The following is a 21,212-nucleotide window of genomic DNA, read 5'->3' as shown; positions in this document are numbered from 1 at the left end:
TTTACTCTTGTATTATAAATTACCTACTCAACAATTTTTGTATCACTGATTGAAGTCACAGAAAGGTCACAGAAGGAAGGGAGGCTATTCAACACATCAGGTTTGCACTGGCTTTATGCAAGAGCAACCCAGTGGTCCAGTTTTAATGACCTGACCTGCTACTTTCAATGCCTTATGTACATAAATCCTCAGATCTCTCTGTTGCTGTACCTCTTTTAGAATTGTGTCCTCTAGTTTATATTGCCTCTCAGCAGTCTTCCTACCAAAATGTAACATTTGACATTTTTATGTGTTAAATTTCATGTGTCATGTGCCTGTCCATTCCACCAGTCTATCTGCAATTGTAAGTGAGAGCAGTTGACACAAGGTTATGTGGATAGTATTTAGGACCACCGATCTTGTAAAATGTATCCTTTGCATGGAGCTCCCACAAAGCAAGTGCTGCTCCTGAATTTCCAGCAAAGAATTAAGGTGGATAATCCTGGTAGGCTCTTCCTTTTCTGAAGCTGGATTGACCGCTGGTAACTACACAACCGTTGTTCAGCTAGTCCTTAAGTGTTATCTTTGAAATCAGTTTCATTACATGGAACTGAAGTAAGGTTTTATCATTCTTTCTGAATGCTGAAACCACAGTAGTTCCTTTCCAATTTAAGAGGGACCTCCAAGTGGTCGTTGGCACTCTCACTGTTCATCCCTCAGGTCCTCCTTTCTGGCATATAAACCATATGGCTTTATTCATTTTAAACCATTTAATTCATCTCAAACCACAACCTCCTCTCATCTCAATTCCAAATTTTGCATTGGGACAGATTTTCCTTGAATAGGGCATGTTGTTTATTTGTGCATTTCTTGAAGCACCATATTTTCCTGGTGCTGAGGTAAAATAAGTGAGCTGGTAGCTGCCTGGGTTGGTTCATCCATTTTAATAAACAATCTTCCTCAATATCACTGGTATCGATAACTCACAATCTCCTCTCTTCTGCCTTCGATCCTTTTGTCCAATGCTCAAGGTTTATTTGCTGCAAGTTTTCTCCACATGTAGGATTTTCTTTCTTCATTTTTGAGCAACTCTTTAATTATTATTGTTTAGTGGTTTACTGGCGGGGGTGGGGGCACAGGTGATGAATTCGCTCGTGTTTACCCCCGTGAATAACTTTAGTAACTGTCACATGTTGATCTTGGTTAGCATCTATCTGGTTTCTCACGATCTCCCTGGCATTCTTTGTGTTGTTACCGCACAGCATTGAAAGAATTTCTTGCACTTACATTTTATCTCTGCAGCAATGTTCCTTTTCTGCTGCTCTAAGATCGGATTTTAAATGGGATTCTGTGTTTTCCTTCATTCTTGCCAGAAAACCCCTTTGTTTAGCAAGATTTAGAAAATGATGTTTCCTCTCATTTTGCCTTTAATCCATTTAGGGTCATGCTTCTTTAGTTGGTGTTTGATAATCTCAGGACTATGTATCAGCCCACATGCTCGGCCTAATGCTAATTCACTTGACGGTACTCTATTCAAATGCTATTGAATACCCTCTCTCCAATTGGCTTACTTTTTCTCGTCCCTGAACCTGTTATAGACTCCTGCCTCCATCCCTTAAATCATAGACAGCAAAATCTGTGTTGGCACATGATTACGTGCCACAAATAAAAACATTTACATGTTAACGTCAAGCTGCTGATGCTAGCAGATACTGCAATTTTGACTTTGGATATCTGCACTAATTAGGTCACAGTAAAATCAAAAGATTCTGTACCAAAAATACTTCAAGAGCTGAATTCCAGTACAAGAAGGTATTTTGTGTGGTCCAAAGTACATTGTCTTCAGCACTCTGGCATAACTTCATATCTGGGTAAATAACTCCATTCCTTCACCTCCTGATCCAAACATTTTTTTTAATCTTTCTGTTATTTTCAAAGATATGACCCACCCCTGCTGCTGCCTCAGCCCATCACCCACAGACTCGATTATTGCAATGTTCTCTTTGATAGTCCTCTCCCAATCTTAAACTTCAGCTTATCCAAAGCTGCGCTCCCTGTAATCTTACCCTCCATCAGCCTGGCTTTCTCATCCTTTCAGCTTTCAATGTTCTGCAAAACCTCTCAATTTATAATACCCCACCTTGTAATTAAACCCTTGCAGGATGAAATCTCATTCCTTTTTTGTAATTTTCTCCAGCCTACAACCCAATTTCCACAACATTTTCCATCCTCTTGATTCACACACCTTGTATTCTCTTTATTCCAACCATTTGCCCATCACCCCTTCAGCCACAAAGAGTTCATGCATTTTAAATGGATTTCAAAAACTCCTTGGCTTCTCTCTCTCTCTCTCTCCTTCATTTTCATTAAAGCCTTCAGCTTTGACTCAGATTTTGCTCTGATCTCATCACCACCTCCTACCTCTAAACTCGCTTTCTTTGGACTAGTATTGACAGTCAGGTTGCAGTTCCATGGAGAATTTTCTACATTAAGGTCAATTTATATTGATTTATTTCTAGTGAATCTTCTTTGAAAGTGATAACAGTTTTCAGCTCACAAGTAATTATAAACAAAAAGAGTACCACCCTGAGAAATACTGAAAGAACTCCAGGAATTATCTGTTAACTGAAGGCCAACAACTTTGGAGCAGAAATGTGTGAAGATTTAAACTTTAATCATTCAGCTGGTTTGCATTTAGGAACTGTCTTTCTAAGTTCAGTCTCTGGCTCAGCGTTAAAATCCTTCTAATTAACTGAGTGACATATTCAGGTTTGGAAAGGTCTCTACACCACCAATGTGCAGAGTACAGAATGAGCGCAGTCCTGTCATCACCTACACGGCTGCTAATCAACAAGCATCTGTTTTCTGTTTTCATTTACAAGAGGGTCCAGCTTCATCTATATTGGTTTCATATGTTGCAGTAAACAGATTCTTAAACACAGGCAGTAAGAAATTGGGATCATTAGCGCCAATCTTTGGGCATCACAAGAACTCCTAAATGGCACCTGCAATACACTTATGGGGTGAATTGTGCTGGACACCATATTGGTTCAAGTAGTTAAAGCCATGAGCCTATGCTGTGAAAATCCATTGGAAACATGCAAAACAGGTAGTTCACAATGTCAGTGGGTATGGAACACTGGTTGATGTCAACAATTGTCATTATAGAGCTCTGTACCTCAGCTGATGTCCTCTCTTAACCTTTCCACCTGACCACAAATTCTGTGGCAGGTAGGCTCCTCCCCCTCACTCCCAACTACCACTACCCCCATTGTTAAATTGGTAAATTGGTTTATTATTGTCACATGTACCAAGGTACAGTGAAAAACTTGTCTTGCATACCATCCATACGGATCAACTCATGACAACAGTGCATTGAGGTAGCACAAGGCAAAACAATAACAGAATGCAGAATAAAGTGTTACAATTACAGAGAAATTGCAGTGCAGGTACACAATAAGGTGTAAGGCCATAACGAGGTAGATTGTGAGATCAAGAGTCCATTTTATCATACTAGGGGACCATCCAATAGTCTCATAACAGTGGGATAGAAGCTGTCCTTGAGTCTGAAGATATGTGCTTTCAGGCTTTTATATCTTCTGCCCAACTGGAGGGGGGAGAGGAGAGAATGTCTGGGGTGGGTGAGGTCTTTGATTATGTTGACTGCTTTACCGAGGCTGCGAGAAGTGTAGACAAAGTCCATGGAGGGGAGGCTGGTTTCTGTGATGTGCTGAGCTGTATAAGATATTTATTTATTAGTCACATGTACATTGAAACACACAGTGAAATGTGTCCTTTTGCGTTACTGAGAATGTGCTGGGGGCAGCCAGCAAGTGTTGCCACGCTTCCGGCGCCAACATAGCATGCCCACAGCTCCTAACCTGTACGTCTTTGGAATGTGGGTGGAAACCGGAGCACCTGGAGGAAACCCACACAGACACATGGGGAGAACGTACAAACTTCTTACAGGCAGCGGTAGGAATTGAACCTGGGTTGCTGGCGCTGTAATAACGATATGCTAACCACTACAATCCACAACTCTCTGCAGTTTCTTGAGGTCACAGGCAGTGCAGTTGCCAAGCCTTGATGCATCCAGATAGGATGCTTTCTATGGTGCATCGACAAAAATTGGTGAGTGTCAAAGGGGACATGCCAAACTTCTTCAGCCTCCTGAGGAAGTAGGGGCACTGGTGAGCTTTCTTAGCTGTGGTTGGACCAGGGCATGCTATTGGTGATGTTCACTCCTAATAACTGAAGCTCTCAACGCTCTCGACCTCAGCACCATTGATGTAAACAGGAGCATGTGCACTACCCCCCTTCCTGAAATCAATGACCAGCTTCTTTGTTTTACTGACATTGAGGGAAAGGTTGTTGTCATGACACCATGACACTAGGCTCTCTATCTCCTTCCTGTACTCCAACTCATCATTATTTGAGATATGGCCTACTACGGTGATATCGTCTGGAAACTTGTAGATGGAGTTAGAGCAGAATGTGGCCACACAGTCGTGTGTGTATAGGGAGTAGAGTAGGGGGCTGAGAGCGCAGCCTTGTGGGGCACCAGTGTTGAGAATAATCGTGGCGGAGGTGTTGCTGCCTGTCCTCACTGATTGGTGTCTGTTGGTCAGGAAGTCAAGGATCCAGTTGCAAAGGGAGGTGTTGAGCCCCAGGTCCGGGAGTTTGGAGATGAGCTTGCTTGGAATTGTAATATTGAAGGCGGGCTGTAGTCAATAAACAATAGTCTAACATAGGTGTCTCTACTGTCCAGATGCTCCAGAGATGAGGGTAGGGCCAGGGAGATGGCATTTGCTGCGGACCCGTTTCGGTGGTAGGTGAATTGTAGTGGGTCGAAGTTGTCTGGAAAGCTGGAGTTAATGTGTGTCATGACCAGCCTCTCAAAGCAGTTCATGATGGTGGATGCAGAGGGATCACCTGTTTCTTTTAGGCTTGTTGCTAGTTGGTTTCTTTGTTATAATCCCACAGGTATTCAGAATGTTCTACAGTTGCTTCAAGTTGCAAAAGGGATGCTGACGGAATTTTTCAATCTTCAACGTTCTGCACATTCTCATTACTTGCAAGCAAGGATACACAAGTAGGTATTTCCGTTATGTACAGCATAACTGGAAGAACGAGCAAAGGCCTTACAGGACAGGGCAATCATGCCATATTGTGCACAAAAGTCAATTAATCACCTCTTGTGTCTGTCCTCCTGTACGTCTTCCATGTTCCTTTGCCTCTCTTTATGCTGCTTTCTCTGTTACCCTGGACTTGCTGTGTAGGAGGTTGCTGATGAGTGAGGAGGAAAACTTTGAGCAATTCTGCACCTACAAAACCTGAGTCTTGACTGCTTTATCTCAGGGGGTGGTAGCAGTCAGGCCTGGCTGATTGAACAAGCAACAGGAAGAGTACTGGCTGGGTGGGAGGGGTAGGAAGGTGGGAATAGTCGGCTCATATTCCTTAGCATCCAATCACAGTACTCCTCCTCCCTGAGTTGATTACTTTTAAGCAGGAGTTAAAATCAGTAATTTGCTAATATATCTATTCTGCTAATTTAGTGGATATTGGAAATCTTTCAAATAAACTGGCAATCTGTCTGCGATGTAAAGAATGGACATGGAATAATTGCCTATCACACAGGGGCAGCACAGTGGGATGGCTAGGAGAGCCGCAACCTCACAGTTCTAGCAACACAGGTTCAATCCTGTTGGTGTGGCCTTTTCATATTCCCACTGTGACTACCTGGGTTTCCTCCAAGATTTCCTTCCACATCCCAAAGACGTGCAGGTTGATAGGTTAATTGGCCACTGTAAATTGCATAGGTGAGTGATAGAATCCAAGGGGAATTGATAGGGATATGGAGAGAATAAAATGAGATTAGTGTCGGATTGGTGTAAATGGGTGGTTGATGGTTGGCACGGACTCCATGTAGGTTGAAGGACCTGTTTCTGTGCTGTTAGATTCTATGACTCTACAACATTTTCTTGGCCATTTTCATGGCCTTTCTATATAGCTCCCACTCGGTCCAAATAACTCCCAGCTCCAAGAACATCTCCAAGATGCACAAAGCCTGACCAGTGGAGGTACAGAGCTTCTGGCTAATAAGCATACTAAGGGCACATGCTTTATAATATGCATTTCCTATTCAACTGGTGTCATCACTTCTACAGCTCATTGGCACATATGTAAAGATGAACCTTAAAGGATAACTTAACATAAAGGACGCAAGATAACAGATCTTACGTGACTTTTCTTTAGTGTTCTGCACGTCAGATATGACCATTTCTCTTTCATTTTGTTCTCTCTGATTTTGTCCCCTCATCATACAGGTGCTATGTCTGGCTGTGCAAATCAAAAAATTAACTGCAGATGCTGGAAATCTGAAATTAAAAAAACAGAATATACAGAACTTTGTCTGACAAAGGGTCTCGACCTGAAATGTTAACTCTGTTTTTCTTTCCACAGGCACTGCCTGACCTGCTAAGTGTATCCAGCATTCTAAATCATACTGTATCCTGGCTCTTTGCCATCTGCTACTCTTGGTATCTCTTCCAAGGATTGGTCATATGTGAGTCAGGAGGATAGTTCACAATATCGTCAACTATTCCTGTATCTACATCCAATAGGTGTCATTAAATGGCAGTCAAATACAAAAACACTTGTTCATATTCCTCATCTGCCTGAATACACTGAGATTAATTGCGTCAATTTATCAACCAAGCCTTAAGCGGTTGAAACCCAGCACAAGAAGTGGGAGCAAGAGAAGGCTCTCGAGCCTACTCTGCTAGTTAATAAGTTTATAGCTGATCTTATCTTGGCCTTAGCTCTATTTTGCTGCCAGTTCCCTAACCTTTAATTTCTCTATAAATTAAATATCTATCTCACCCTTGAAATATATTCAAAGTCTTAGCCTTCAAAGCTCTCTGGAGTAGAGAATTTCAGAAATTCTCAAGTAAAGAAACTCTTCCTCCTCTTACATAACTGATCATATTTGATTGAATAGACATCATGAACAGTGAAATGACCTTGATATAATCTGGGGTTATCTGCTTATATTTCCTAAACCCATATCTGCTTAATAAACTCCAATCAGTTGGCTGACAGAAGTTAGACAAATATTGTTTTACTTGAAAATCAAAAGGACTGCAGATGCTGGAAATCTAAAAAACAGAAAATGTTGGAAACACTCAGCAGGTCAGGCAGCGTCTGTGGGAAGAGTAATAGAGTTAATGTTTCAAATCAAAGACCCTTTGTCAAACTGGGAAGGAGAGGAAAGAAGCTCATTCAGTTACAGGGACTTGAAATCCCACTTGAAATTATTGACATCAGGCTGAGAAGATTTTAACGTAGTGTAGCGGTTAGTGTAATGCTATTACAGCGTCAGCGACCCGGGTTCAATTCCAGCCGCTGTCTGTAAGGAGTTTGTACGTTCCCCCCATAACTGCGTGGGTTTCCTCTAGGTGCTCTGGTTTCCTCCCAGAGACGTTCAGGTTAGGAAGTTGTGGGCATGCTATGTTGGCGCTGGAAGAATGGCGACACTTGTGGGCTGCCCCCAGAACACTCTACGCAAAAGATGCATTTCACTGTGTGTTTCATGACTAATAAAGACAGAAATGAATGGCAAACAAGGGCAATATGTTGTCTTTTGTCAGCATAATGAGACAGCTGAAGTAATTAGTTAAAGGTTTTACTTAGGCCTCAAGGAATTTTCATCTGTTCTAATAAAAGGTCCTGGACTTGAAAGTTTAACTACTTCTCTTTCCAGATGAAGGATCTCAAACCAAAACATGGTCCGTCTATTTCCCTCCACACATGCTGCCTGACCTGCTGCGTTCCTCCAGCATATTGTTTGTCGCTCCAGGTTCCAGCATCTGCAGTCTCATGTGTCTCCTCTTTCCACAGATGCTGCCTGACCTTCTGAGTGTTTACAGTATTTTTGGTTTTTATTTCAGGTTTCCAGTATTTTCAGCTTTTGAGATTTTCAAGGATTTCTTTTTTCCTGAGCATCAACGTAAAGTTTATCCATTAGAAAATGCTATGTCAGCATTCATTTTGAGAGGTATAGTGTATAAAAGTAGGGAAGTGTTAATGAGGCTCTACGGGGCACTAGTGAGGCCTCATTTGGAATACTGTGTGCAGTTTTGGGCCCCATATCTTAGGAAGGATGTGCTGATGTTGGAGAGGGTTCAGAGGAGATTTACGAGGATGATTCCCAGAATGAAAGGGCTTACGTATGATGAGCATTTGTTGGCTCTTGGACTGTACTCACTGGAGTACAGAAGAATGAGAGGGGACCTCATAGAAACATTTAGAATGTTGAAAGGACTGGACAGAGTAGATGTGGCCAAGCTGTTTCCCTTGGTGGGTGAGTCCAGGACCAGAGGGCACAATCCTAGAATTAGAGGGTATAAGTTAAAACAGAGTTGAGGAGAAATTTCTTCAGCCAGAAGGTAGTGAATTTATGGAATTCTTTGCCATGTACAGCAGTGGAGGCCCGATCATTGGAGACATTTAAGGGGGAAGATAGATAGTTATCTAATTATCAAGGGATATGGGGATAAGGCCAGAAATTGGGGCTAGAAAGGAATAGTTTTTTTTCTCTCATGGACATTCCCTCATTTCTTTTTCCCTTTCTTTTCTTTGGAGCAGACTCGATGGGCCAAATGGCCTACTTCTGCTCCCTTGTCTTGTGAAAGATGGAATGGTGCATGGCCTATCCCAGATAGCTGGGGAAAATCGCCCAACTTAAGTAGCGCTTGACCTCCAATGTCATTCCACATAAAGAAGTTGGTTGTTTCACATGTTCAAAAAACATAATAATCTTGGCAACATGAATGTGGAGTCAACAGTCACAGAAACCACAAAGCCCATTATTTTAGCATTTGCTTTTTGCAGCAGACATAACATTGAGTTTGAACCTAGCACAGTGGACTGGAATGCAGTGCATTTCTCAATTTTGTCACATGCCGTCACAGGTAGAATGGTCTTCTTGTTTAAAAGAAAAATAATGTATTCCTTGCATCAGTCTCCAACTATGAAGATCATCATTGCAATATTTAGGTGGGTAGGTGGCTGAGGGGTGGAGTTGGTTGGTAGCGATATAACCCAATATACTCTGAAATAATTATATATAATTTCCTAAATATTATGCTTCTCAGGAGAAAATAATGGAGCCATTGTAAAGGAATAATGTGTCAGGTAGAGAGGCATGCAATGTATAAACATCACCAGTCAAGGTGGCCAAATATAAAATTCCTCCCCACTCCTTCCCTTGGGGATCTTCCCCTGCTGGGAGGAATATTAATCAGTGCTCTATTGTCAAGAGGTGTTCCAAATCCTGATGCTAAACCAGGATACAAGTTGCCGTTCACGGCTTTACCAATCATCTATTCTTCAGACATGGCCAATGCTAGTTAAGCCATGTACTGGAAAGACCTGGAGACCCAAGAGACTGCAGATGCTGGAATCTGCAGCAACACAAAGCACTGGAGGAATGCAGCAAGTCAGACATCATCAATGGAGGGAACTGGATAGTCGACATTTTGGGTCAAGATCCTTCATCTGGACTGATGAAGTGTCTCAACCCTAAACGTCAACTGTCCATTTCCATCCAAAGATGCCGCCTGACCCTGAGTTACGCCAGTACTTTGTGTGTTATTGGGAATATTTTCCTTTTTTGATAAACCTGTTCAGAGAACATTGTCAGAACTCCAGTGGATTAAGAACAACCAGATTTATTGAATTCAGTTTTGTAATTTACAATGATACAGTCTGGTGGGTTACAATAGCAACAGAATTGTTAGTGGACTAATATCAAAAGATCTGAACTGTTGATCGCAAGATGTGAGTTGATATCCCACTACGGTAGCCAGGGAACTTAAATTCAAATGATGAAATACATTTTTGAAATTTAATAAAAAGCTGGTCTTGTAATGGTGACCAGATTGTTAAAAACTCATCTGATTTGCTAATGTGCTTCAGGAAGGCAATCCAGCATTATTATGAATTTTAACCTCCATGTGGCTCCAAACACAAATATGCCACTTCAGTTCATGGGCAATAGACTCTGACATTGCCAATGTCCACATCCATGAACAAAATAAAGAAGTGATCAATTCCACCTTCTACTCCACAAGTTCAGTGCCATAATTTAACACATTACCCCAATATGACTCAATAGGTTTTTAAGTTCTCTTGGTACTATTCAAGTACACTGTTTTGATGGAAGGTCATTAACCTGAATCATTAACCATTTCTCTCTCCACAGATGTTGCTTGACCTGCTGAGTATTTTGTTTTTATATGCCCTGGCAATGTTGCCAACATTCTTCCCCAAACTATTACAGTAAATACCAAATTAACTTCAGATTCATCTCGTTCTTTGTGGGATAATGCTATCCAGAAAATGATTGCCACATTTGTCTAGCAGCATTGTTCTGTAAAAGTACCTCATTGTGCAAGACACAATAGGAACTTGTGAATACAGTTCTTGAAATTTTCCTATTAAAGCAGAGCTCTAATAAATCAGTCAAGTGAGCATGCTTCATGTATGGGTCTATATGATCCCATACAGCTACATCTGGCTTTACTGCCCAACCAGTTCCCATTGGGAAAACTCTGCTGTGTTTTCTACCATATTACCCTTTCTCCAGTTAAAGTCATCACTATATAGCAACCTGCTCTCTTTTGCATTGCTTACGGTGATTTAGGATTTAGAATTCATTGAAGCATTAAACTTCTTCCATGAATGACCACTTGCATTGACTTTATTACATCCACAAAATTCAATGAAAGAATAGCTGGTGAGAAGAGTTGTCATGATCTGGAAAGGTCTGAGAAAGAAGGGTATAGACAGGACCTGCAGAGGGAGGAGCAAAATCAAATCAAACAGGGAGAAAGGAAATAAAATACTTCCATTTAAGCACTTTTCATGCCAGGGCATCCCAAGGCATTCTACCGCCAATAAAGCTGCTTTGGAATTTGGTCACAATGCTAATGTGGGTACATGGCAATCAATTTGCTCCCAGTAACGTTCTAGAGTGATATGGTATTGGCAGATGTTTTTTGGCATTGAATCATAGAATATTTTCACAGACCATCAGTATAATGCTCTTGCACTTTTTAAAAAAAAATACTGTGGTGGAAATTTTCAAATCCACTTGAGAAGGCAGGGCAGGAACAAGGGCAGCCATAAGGCTACAGGTTAACCTCCCATTTGAAGGATCACCCTTCAATACTGCACTTTGGTGTTAATTTAGGTATTCTGTTTTCACAACCTTCTGACTCAGAGATAGCACTGAGCTATAGCATAATAGGAAGATGTAGGCCAAGTTACATCTCTTCCTCCCTCCTTTCTCCACCCACCCCCCAAGACATGAGATTCAGGCTAAAGATGAACAGAGATGACAAATTCAGACAAGAAATGGGCACATGGCCTTTCAGGTGCTGAAAGGATTTGCCAATTGATGCAACATAAGCATGCAAGAATGATTTGTGGAATAAAATGGGAATGTTCCATGGTTTTCCTGAAAGCAGTACTTTCAAAATTTTTAGGAATAAGGCCAATTAATCTTAGGGAATGACAGAGCCAAGCCTGAGCAAGCTAGGTCTTGTACAAGGAAACAGTGGTGGAAATCCATAACTGCTGCAGGCCCCAGTGATTTCCATTTATGGAGATGGCCGTTGGTTGCAAAGCCTGTTGTGTGAAATGTAGCAGCCAGAAGTCTACCCAGCACCAAAAACATCCATGCAGAGCTTGGAAAGGAGCACACCATTTACATGTCTTGACTTGCATGTCTTTACCCGTTTGTTTTCTATGATCTAAGTATGGCTGGGCATGGAACCCTTCACCTACATTTCCGGGCATGCATCCAAGTAGGCATCTGTAGCAAGAGTGAAAGTAACTTCAGTTTCTTACTGGTACAATAATATTGCTAACATCACACAATCCATCTGTACAAATGGCATTGGCCGTTTTGTTTTTAAAAAAACTAGCCCGTACTTGATTTTCACCTCTGGTTTGCAGTAAAGTGCAGGAATGAATGTGGTTGTTGTCACATCTCCATGTGCCTTCAACTTCTTAATGAAAATCTGTGCCAAATTGTTTGATGACCCAATTGCATTGAACTTTGGGATGCCTTACTGCATCAATGCAAATTGTTGTGCCTGCTTTAAATGCCTGGTGTTCCTTGACTGTACAGTTAAAGAAAACTGGCCCTAGTATACAATTCAGTACATGCCAGATAGTTTAAGATTATACAAGTGGTACTAATTCAAGTGACCCAAATTTGCTTAGCAAGAAAAGGCTCGAGTCCTGATATTTATTGTCCAACAGCTGTTAATTGACTCAATCCAAGCACCTTTCATGTATATGACTCACTCAGCTCCTGTCATTTCACCTACTGCCTGAAAACACCATTAACATTATATAACTCAAACGGAACACCACTCTGCTGAACTACAAGTTGTCGTAAATAACTCATTGGGATGCAGGGAAGAGTAATTTAATGGCTCTTAACCCTCATGCAGCAGCTTAGCCAAAGAAGTTAATAACCAAAATAGTTGGTCCTCCAACAGAAATAAAGCTGCACTTCAGTTTGCTGGAACATCTGTGCACCTCTAGAATTTAAGCAATAATTGGACACACCAGTAACAGATAACGTGGCCCCAAGATTCAGCAGTAATGGCCACCTATTCCCAACTGTAACTTGTAGAAATTTCAGATCAATGATGCAAACAGCAGCTGGAAACTGTTTCCTCTGCTCTTGCTATCAATCTGTTTCAGTTGTGGTGCAGTGGAAGGAAGCTCTGTGATTGAGCCGCAAGTTGAAGCGCCTGCAGAGGTGCAGTGAGTGTCAGTTGATCTTTTCAACAGCTGATTCCTGTAGAAATGCCCAACCCCAAGATTCCAGTTGATTCACTAGTGCTGTACTGAGGAAGTGCTGGACTGGAGGCACCACAGCTTGGATTAGATTTTGAGTTTACATAGGCTTCTGCAACAGATGACCATCAAAAGAGCTGGAACACACCTCCATGCCTTCAGACAAAATTGATCTGTTCTAGTTTTTCATTTCCAACTTTTTGCAAATTAAGAAAAGTCAACATGCATTGGCACAGGTCACATGGAGATGGGTCTGGTTTTAATAAACCAGCAAAAGGCAGCAACACATACAATTAAAATAAATTCCATTCAATGTGTTGTTTCCAAGAAATAGCATAAACACACTGAGCTAAATGTCCTTTTTTTGTAAAATGGGTGGAAAGGGTGGAAGGTAAAGTAAAACTGATTTAGGATTCTGGATATTAAACCAAAGTTCCATCCTCAGATAACGGTCATAGATTCCATGGCACAATTTTGAAGAGATGGGAAAGTTGTTGCAGAACGCTGGCCAATTTTTGTTCTTCAACTAGCACTTACAAGTGATCTGGTAATCTCTGCTGTTGGTGGGAACTTGCTGTCAAGCATACAATTTTTGCCATGTTTCCTTCATGACAACAGCATCCACACTTGGATGCATCATTGAAGACCAAATTGCTCTTCAGTCAAAGATTGTCAGAAGTTCAAATCTTGCCTTCCCCAGAGTTTAGGCAGTTAATGAGGTGTCACAGAAATCCCAGACACACGTCCCTCTATTAGTTGGTGCTGTGCAATGACCACTTCATGGGGGATGAATACTAAAATGAAGACACCTTTATTCAGTGCTTTTCCCTTTAACTTGGGGCTCTTTTCAGTTCATTTAGAAACACCTTTCAATCAAGTGCTATTAAAATTAACAAATTCATTTGGAGCAAAGGCCTAGAAATTCCTGTGCATCCAGCAAGTGTTTCAGTAGGTCTGTGCACAAACAAGGCAATTGAAGGGGTGTTGTGCATTATTGGAACCAAAATGTGCTGCTCAGAAATTGGGTCAAAGGCCAGGATTGGGAAGTTGGGATGTCTGGCAAAATAGGCCTGATAGGGCAGGGGTGCAAGGAAGGAGGGTCAGAACTGTGGATCCAAGGTGGCAATTGAGGTAAGTGGGAAGTTAGAGATCAAGGCCTCCATTGAGGAGGATAGGGGATCATGGAATTAGATAGGCCAGAACAGAGGACATGGGAGGGTTGGGACTGGAATTTGGGAGATGAGGAACAGTTCAGTGTGGGAGTTGGTACATCAGTGGGGTTATCAGAAAATGCCAGGCAAGGGCTTGCCTGACAGGCTCCTATCCCACCATTGTGTTGACAAGAACACATCCTCAGTCAGTTCTTAAATCTTTAAGAAGTCCATTGTGAGAGTACATTGATAGTGTGACACAATGCTGCAGCTGCCTCATGGGGCCATTGACCCAGGCTCATCCTGAGCTCAGTTGCTGTCTGTGTGAAGTTTCACTGTTCTCCCTGTGACCTCATGAGTTTCCTAGGACTTCAAAACATGTAGGTTAATTGGCCACTAAGTTGTTGCTAGTGTAATTCTTGTCAAAACCAATACTACCTACAGCAATGATGGGCACCCCCAGAACATGTTGCCCTATCAATGCAAAGGAAATACTTCTTGGAAAATGGCTTCATCTTGCATGGAAACTGCATCAGTTGTGCAGGGATATTTGAGCTCTGAAAGCACCTGGCTGAAATTCCAGAAACATGGAAACAGTCAATTTCACATTTCACTTGCATGAAAGGTCATTTTTATTGCATCATGCTGTTTTGGGGGGGGGGGGGGGGGGGGGGGGTGGTGGTGGTGGAGGGGAGAGAATATGATTGAATTCCCAGGCCACAGTGCCTACTGTACCAAGAATGAGTTAGCAGCAGCTTCCTTTCATTCTGCCCATGGTTGATCCATAAAACATCAGTAATTCAATTATGTTCTAAAGCAATGCATTTGAAGGTCAGAACCCTCTGATTATGCACTGGAATATATTAATGGACTATGCTTTTGCTTTACAAGTTTTGATTTAAAAGTTATTTAATCTATTCTGCTCTTAGTATCTTTGGGAGAGCTTTTACATATTTTATAATTGCCATCTCGTATACAATATGCATTTCCTTTATCTACTAAAGGAATGGTTTCACAGCAATATGGAGTTACCTGCAAAAGCAGTCTTTTGGCATCTTGCCAATGAGTCTCTCGATCTCAGAGGGTTAACTGTCTTCAGGCAATTTGACTGCAGGGATGGTGAGAAATGCTAGAGCTGAGGTTTAAGTTGCATTCTCAGAGTCCACTTATCCACAGGGTTACTGTGCAATGACTTGAAGCAGGAACATTGATTAACATTTTTCTTGGGTCTCCTTAGGCTGGGAATGCAATGCCTTTATTGTTGTCCCACCAGGATGGTTCATTACAGGCATGGTTTTGCTGTATGTCAACTCCTAAAGAAATGCAGGAAGCAGCATTAGGTGAGATATCTTATCTTTATTCGTCACATGTACATCAAAACAGTGAAACGCATCATTTTGCTTAGAGTGTTCTGGGGGCAGCCCACAAGTGTTGCCCATGTTTCTGGCACCAACATAACATGCCCACAACTTCCTAACCCATATGTCTTTTAGAAAGTGCAAGGAAACCAGGGTACTCAGAAAACTCACACAGACACGAGGAGAACGTACAAACTCCTTACAGACAGTGGCCAGAATTGAACCCGGGTCACTGGCACTGTAATAGTGTTCTACTAACTGCTACGCTACTGCCATTAAAAAAAGGCATGTAGTGGTTAAAAAAAATCTCCAAAGCCTTCAAGCTCCATTAACCAACGGACTATTGAACCACCTCAAATTTGGCTGCCTGCAGAACTCCACAAAAGCATACAAGTTGTGAATGTTGCTGGGCCTAAATCTTGGAATTCCCTTCCCAACAGCACCTTCACTGCAGCAGTTAAGGCACCAGCTCACCACCACCCTCGATGAATAAATAGTGTCCACAGCAGACTCAATTTCAGTGTTGACTGATATCAAGCAAGGCTGTCACATTGCAACACTTCTCAATATTTCCTCCTTGCAATGCTACCCTGTTTTCACTGGAAAGTTTCCCCTTGGAATGGAGATAAATAGGAAACTGTTTCCACTCTAGAACTAAGATCACCCTATTTCTTGGCATCAAGCTACCAGTACACAGACAATGCTTGCATGTGCACATACTTGGAGGCTGAGCTCCAAATAGTCAACTACATCATTGAAACACATGAAAAAAAAGACCTCATTTAACATTTGCAAAACAATGTTCCTCCACTATTCTGCCCCTTCCCAGAAAACAGAACATTAGTCAGAGTCAGAGTTATACAGCACAGAAACAGGCTCATCAGTCCAACCAGGATGTCTATCTGAGCTAGTCCCATTTGCCTGCATTTGGCCCATATCCCTCTAAGCCTTTTAATCCATGTACCTGTTCAAATATCTTTAAACATCGTGATTGTACCCACCTCTACCACTTCCTCTGGCAGCTTGTTCCATGTACCCACCTGTGGGGGAAAAGTTGCCCCTCAGGTCCCTTTTAAATCTCTCATCTCAAACCTATGCCCTCTAGTGTTATACTCCCTTACCCCTGGGGAAAGGACTGACCATTCACCTTATCTAGTTCCCCCACAATTTTGTGTACTTCTATAGCCTCAACCTCCTTTGCTCCAGGGAAAAACACCCCAACCTATTGAGCCTCTCCTTGTAACTCAAGCTATCCAATCCTGGCAACATTTTCGCAAATCTTTTCTGCACCCTTTCCAACTTATGACACCCTTCTGGGCAATCAGAACTGTGCACAGTACTCCAAGTGTGGTCTCACTAACAACTTGTACAGTTGTAACATCCCAACTCTTGTACTCCTTGCCTGTGGAAAAACAAAATCTGCAGATGCTGGATATTCAAAGACGTACGGGTTAGGAAGCTGTGGGCATGCTATGTTGGTGCTGGAAGCGTGGCTACACTTGTGGGCTGCCCCCAGAACACTACATAAACTATGCATTTCACTGTGTTTCAATGTACGTGACTAATAAACCATAGAACACTACAGTACAGAAAACAGACCATTCAGCCCTACTAGTCTTTTATTCTGCTAGTCCCATTGACCTGCACCCAGTCCATAACCCTCCAGACCTCTCCCTTCCATGTATCTATCCAATATTCATTCTTAAAACTTGAGTTAGCCCACATTTACCATGTCAGGTGGCAGTTTGTTCCACACTCCCACCACTGAGTGAAGGAGTTCCCCCTAAATCTTTCCCCTTTCACCCTAAAGCCATGTCCTCTCGTACTTCTCTCCTAATCTAGGTGGAAAGAGCCTACTCGCATTAACTGTCTATACCGCTCATGATTTTGTAAACCTCTATCAAATCTCCCCTCATTCTTCTGCACTTCAAGGAATAAAATCCTAACCTGTTCAATCTTTCCCTGTAACTCAACTCCTGAAGACCCGGCAACATTCTAGTAAATCTCCTCTGCACTCTTTCAATCTTACTGATATCCTTCCTATAGTTAGGTGACCAGAACTGCACACAATACTCCAAATTTGGCCTCAACGTCTTATACAACCTCACCAGAATAAAGATATCTTACTTAAAAAAACCCACTGTCCAAATCTATCGATAAGCAAATATCACCATCCTCTACCAGATCAACCTCCCTTGCTTGAGAGACTGCAACTACTGTCAGCTTTGATGAGCAGTACATGTTGTTTGCATTCCCAATACCAAACCCCCACCGAAAGATTACCAGTTGGTCAGAAAAGATGTTCTCAAAGCGTCCTTGAAAAACCATCAGTCTGACCAACTCTTCGGAATCCCTGGCCCACAGCCATTCAAAATGGAAGAGCTTTCAGAATGGCATTGGAAATCAAGTCCATACACTGGGTGGTGTTGTTTGTGTTGGTGCTGCCAAACTATTCACCAGCTCATACCATCAAGTACCTCCTGTCCACTCATGAGAGACTGCAAGTCCCACTTGGCCTCAGCCACCTCAGAGCTGGAGGGCAAACAAGTCCTCCGATGCCATTTGTGGGACCTTGTGATGTCAAAGTCAGCTGCCACATTTCTCAACAGGGATTACATTTCAAAAGAATTTCCTGCAACATATCCTGTACAAAAAACTAAAATCCTTTGTTAAAATATGCAAAAATGTTTTGTTATTGGTGCAAAGGTTTCCTGTGCACCAGTTTTTTTTTTTACAGAGTGGAGGCTTATAAACCATAAATATACTAGGCATACTGTTATCTTATTCAGTGTTCACATCAGACATTGAAAGACAGAAATGCAGCTCAAACATTCTCATTGGCTGGGGTAAAATTCAAGAGGGAAAGATCTGATTAACTGGGCAGCAATCTGAATGATCAGATCACTCATGGTATTAATAGAACAAAATCAGCTACTTCCAAAATAAGAGATCAATGCACTTCAACCAGACCAACTCTCAGGCAGTAAAGCTGTAAAACTATCAATTTTTGAACCATAAAATAAACTATTTTCCTAAAACCTCAGATCAGGGACAAAGTACTTCATGTATAATAAATTGCTTTCAAAGGGCATCTTTTTCATTGTGAAACAAATGCAGTGATTAGTTCCATGCCCAGCAGAATCTTCCATTAATCCACTTTACAGGTGTTGTTTGAGCAGATAGGTTTGGCTCAAACAGAACTCTTGCTCAGGACCTTTAACATCTGCCCAAAACAGCATGTCTTACAATGTAACACTCCCTCTGTAATACATTTCAAAATAATTAATCTAATACTTCAGTGGAGGAGCCCAAGCTACTGGGAAGAGCACAACCCAATAGAAAGAGTTCAATTTTTCTATTCCACAAGTGCAGTGGGCCAAATTGTTTCTCCTGCTGTCCAAGCTTCCAATTACCAGTCTTGGAATGGTGCTTGAACCCACAATCCTATGATACAAAAGCCAATGGCGCATAGTTAAAAGCAGTCCTATGATCAGCCCAGTTTGTACCATAGTGGCTTATCTCAGTTTCAGCAAATGGAGTGGTGGCCCAAGTGAGAATAAACTTCCAACCCCTTTCTATCAATAAGATGGATTCCCCCAGTCTCTAATGTGGCTCAAGTACCACCCCCCAGTTTATTTGCTGCCAAAACTCATCTGTGCCTTTACCACTGCATGATTTGATTGCACCAAACACACTCACCATGCCTCCATCACCCCTGCAAGTTTCCTTGCTAACAATGCCTCCTTGGCCAGAGGGAGATTCAGGATCAGATTTTAGTCTCCAATTAAGACCTCCATTTCATTGCATCATTTAGCTCACTTCCACTTTAATGACATTAACTGCTCCTCTACTGAAAACCCTTTTGTCCCCTTCAAACAACTGTTCCAGATAACTCGTAGCAGACAACTCATAGCTGGCTTCCCATCCTTAATCCAAACCTCCACCACTTGTATCCTATCCTGCAGCAGTTAACTCACCCATTAATCTTCAGTTCTCTTCATTAGCTTCCAGACAACTAATGCCTCAAACTTTAAATTCTCCAGTATGTTTCAATCTGCTCAAGATCCACCAAAAATTCTGCAACCTCTTCAGGAGAGTTAGTCATCCCAGTGAATGGGGTAGAAAAATCATTACAAAGCAAAAAAAAAGGTATTTTGCAGAAGGAAATTCATCTTGTTGTACAACACAAGATCACTCAAACCTGAGTTCCTGTACTGGTTTTACTAACTTAACACCAGTAAATACAAATTGCTTTGAGATTTTAGGATACAAAAGATGCTATGAAAACCATAGACTAACATGGAAAAAATCTATTTGATTTTGCATCATTTCTTGGAAAATGTCACTTTTTACCTAAAGAGTGCAGAAAAAAGTATTCGTTGGGCTCCGTTCATTATCATGCTGCAGACTATTTGTTATGCAGCAGTTCAGGTCATTTTGTTCTACAAGATGTGACTGACCCCGACAAGTGTTAAGACCAAGCTATCATACAAGACAAGTAACTGCCAAACTACTGAGGAACATGCAGAAGTACTGGCCAAATTACCACTTACAAGCATGGAGAATCGGATCACAAAAAGTTAACTGTCCCTGAAGGGGGCATAATTTCCACAACCAGCACCATACAAATCAAACAAATTCAAGCAACCTTGTAAAGACTGGATACAATTTGCATATAAATAAAAACAGTTCCACCACCCATCGTTCAACAAGATGCTGGATGTGGCTAAAAGCCATTCTCCATTCAATGAACCGTCTGTCTTCCCTGTAGATTACTGCTGTGGCAAAAGGCTTACTGGCACTGTTTGCCAAGATGCAGGGAGGAAGAACCATGTGGCAATGTGCTGCTGGGCAGTTTACTACAAGATCTATTTATGCAATTTTCATTAGCAGACTATTTCCAGCGCATTACTTTATCAGCTCCATTGTTTTGAGAAAAATGTCACGACATTCAAGGAGAAAAGTACCATACTACAGGAGGCTTCATATCCTGGGAAACTGCTTTATACTTCCTCTTAAAAAAAGGAATGGCAACATATACAGATGTCTTTTTCCCTAATCTATGTAGATCTCATATGGCAATAGCCAGACACTTCAATTAACCACAATATTTCCAGAGTTAGGAGAAAGGAAATCAATCTTTTCTTGGTTCTAGAACCACACAGCTGAATTGCTGGGTTTGACAGAAAGTTGAAGCCACTTTTATCTGGGAGCAAGAATTTGCAGGAGCTGGATCAATAATGATTCTGTGTTATTTAAACTTAGTTTGCCATCAATATTGTTTAAGCTTTCTAAGTTCTGGAACTTAAAGAACTTTAGTACCTTACTTTTGTCTTTCACAACTGTTTCTTTCAAGATAAATGAACTTACTACATTCTTGTAGCAAGGGACTTGCTTCTCAACTGAAACACTGGCAAATTGCTGCTTGTTTGTGCTTTGCCACAACAAAGCACAGCAAAAATCATTAAGGAGCACCCAGCATACTGGGATTTGCACAGGTATCCTGAACTTCATAGCATTTCTGTCTTTCCTCCCCCCCCACCAAAGCATGTTTTCCACCCAATACATTCTAGGTGGAAGCAGTGGACAAGACTCACCATCTACTCTCACAATACAAGTTCAAATTCTTGCAAGTAAATAGGATAGTTGGCTTCTGCAAGAAAAACATTAACAGTTCAATGACTCATCACCTCAAAACGCAAGTGCACTGTTCCTCTCTACTTAGAGATTATTTTTCAGCATGTGCAGTATTTGCTTTAGTATTATTGCTCATTTCCATGTCATAGATCAATCTGTCTGGTGTTAGAATTCCACTCAGTCCCAACTACATCACCTAGAAGCAGGTGAG

The sequence above is a fragment of the Pristis pectinata genome, chromosome 5 (genome assembly GCF_009764475.1).
Source record: "Pristis pectinata isolate sPriPec2 chromosome 5, sPriPec2.1.pri, whole genome shotgun sequence".
Classification (NCBI taxonomy): Eukaryota; Metazoa; Chordata; class Chondrichthyes; order Rhinopristiformes; family Pristidae; genus Pristis; species Pristis pectinata.
Note: the sequence above shows the minus strand (reverse complement) of the source record.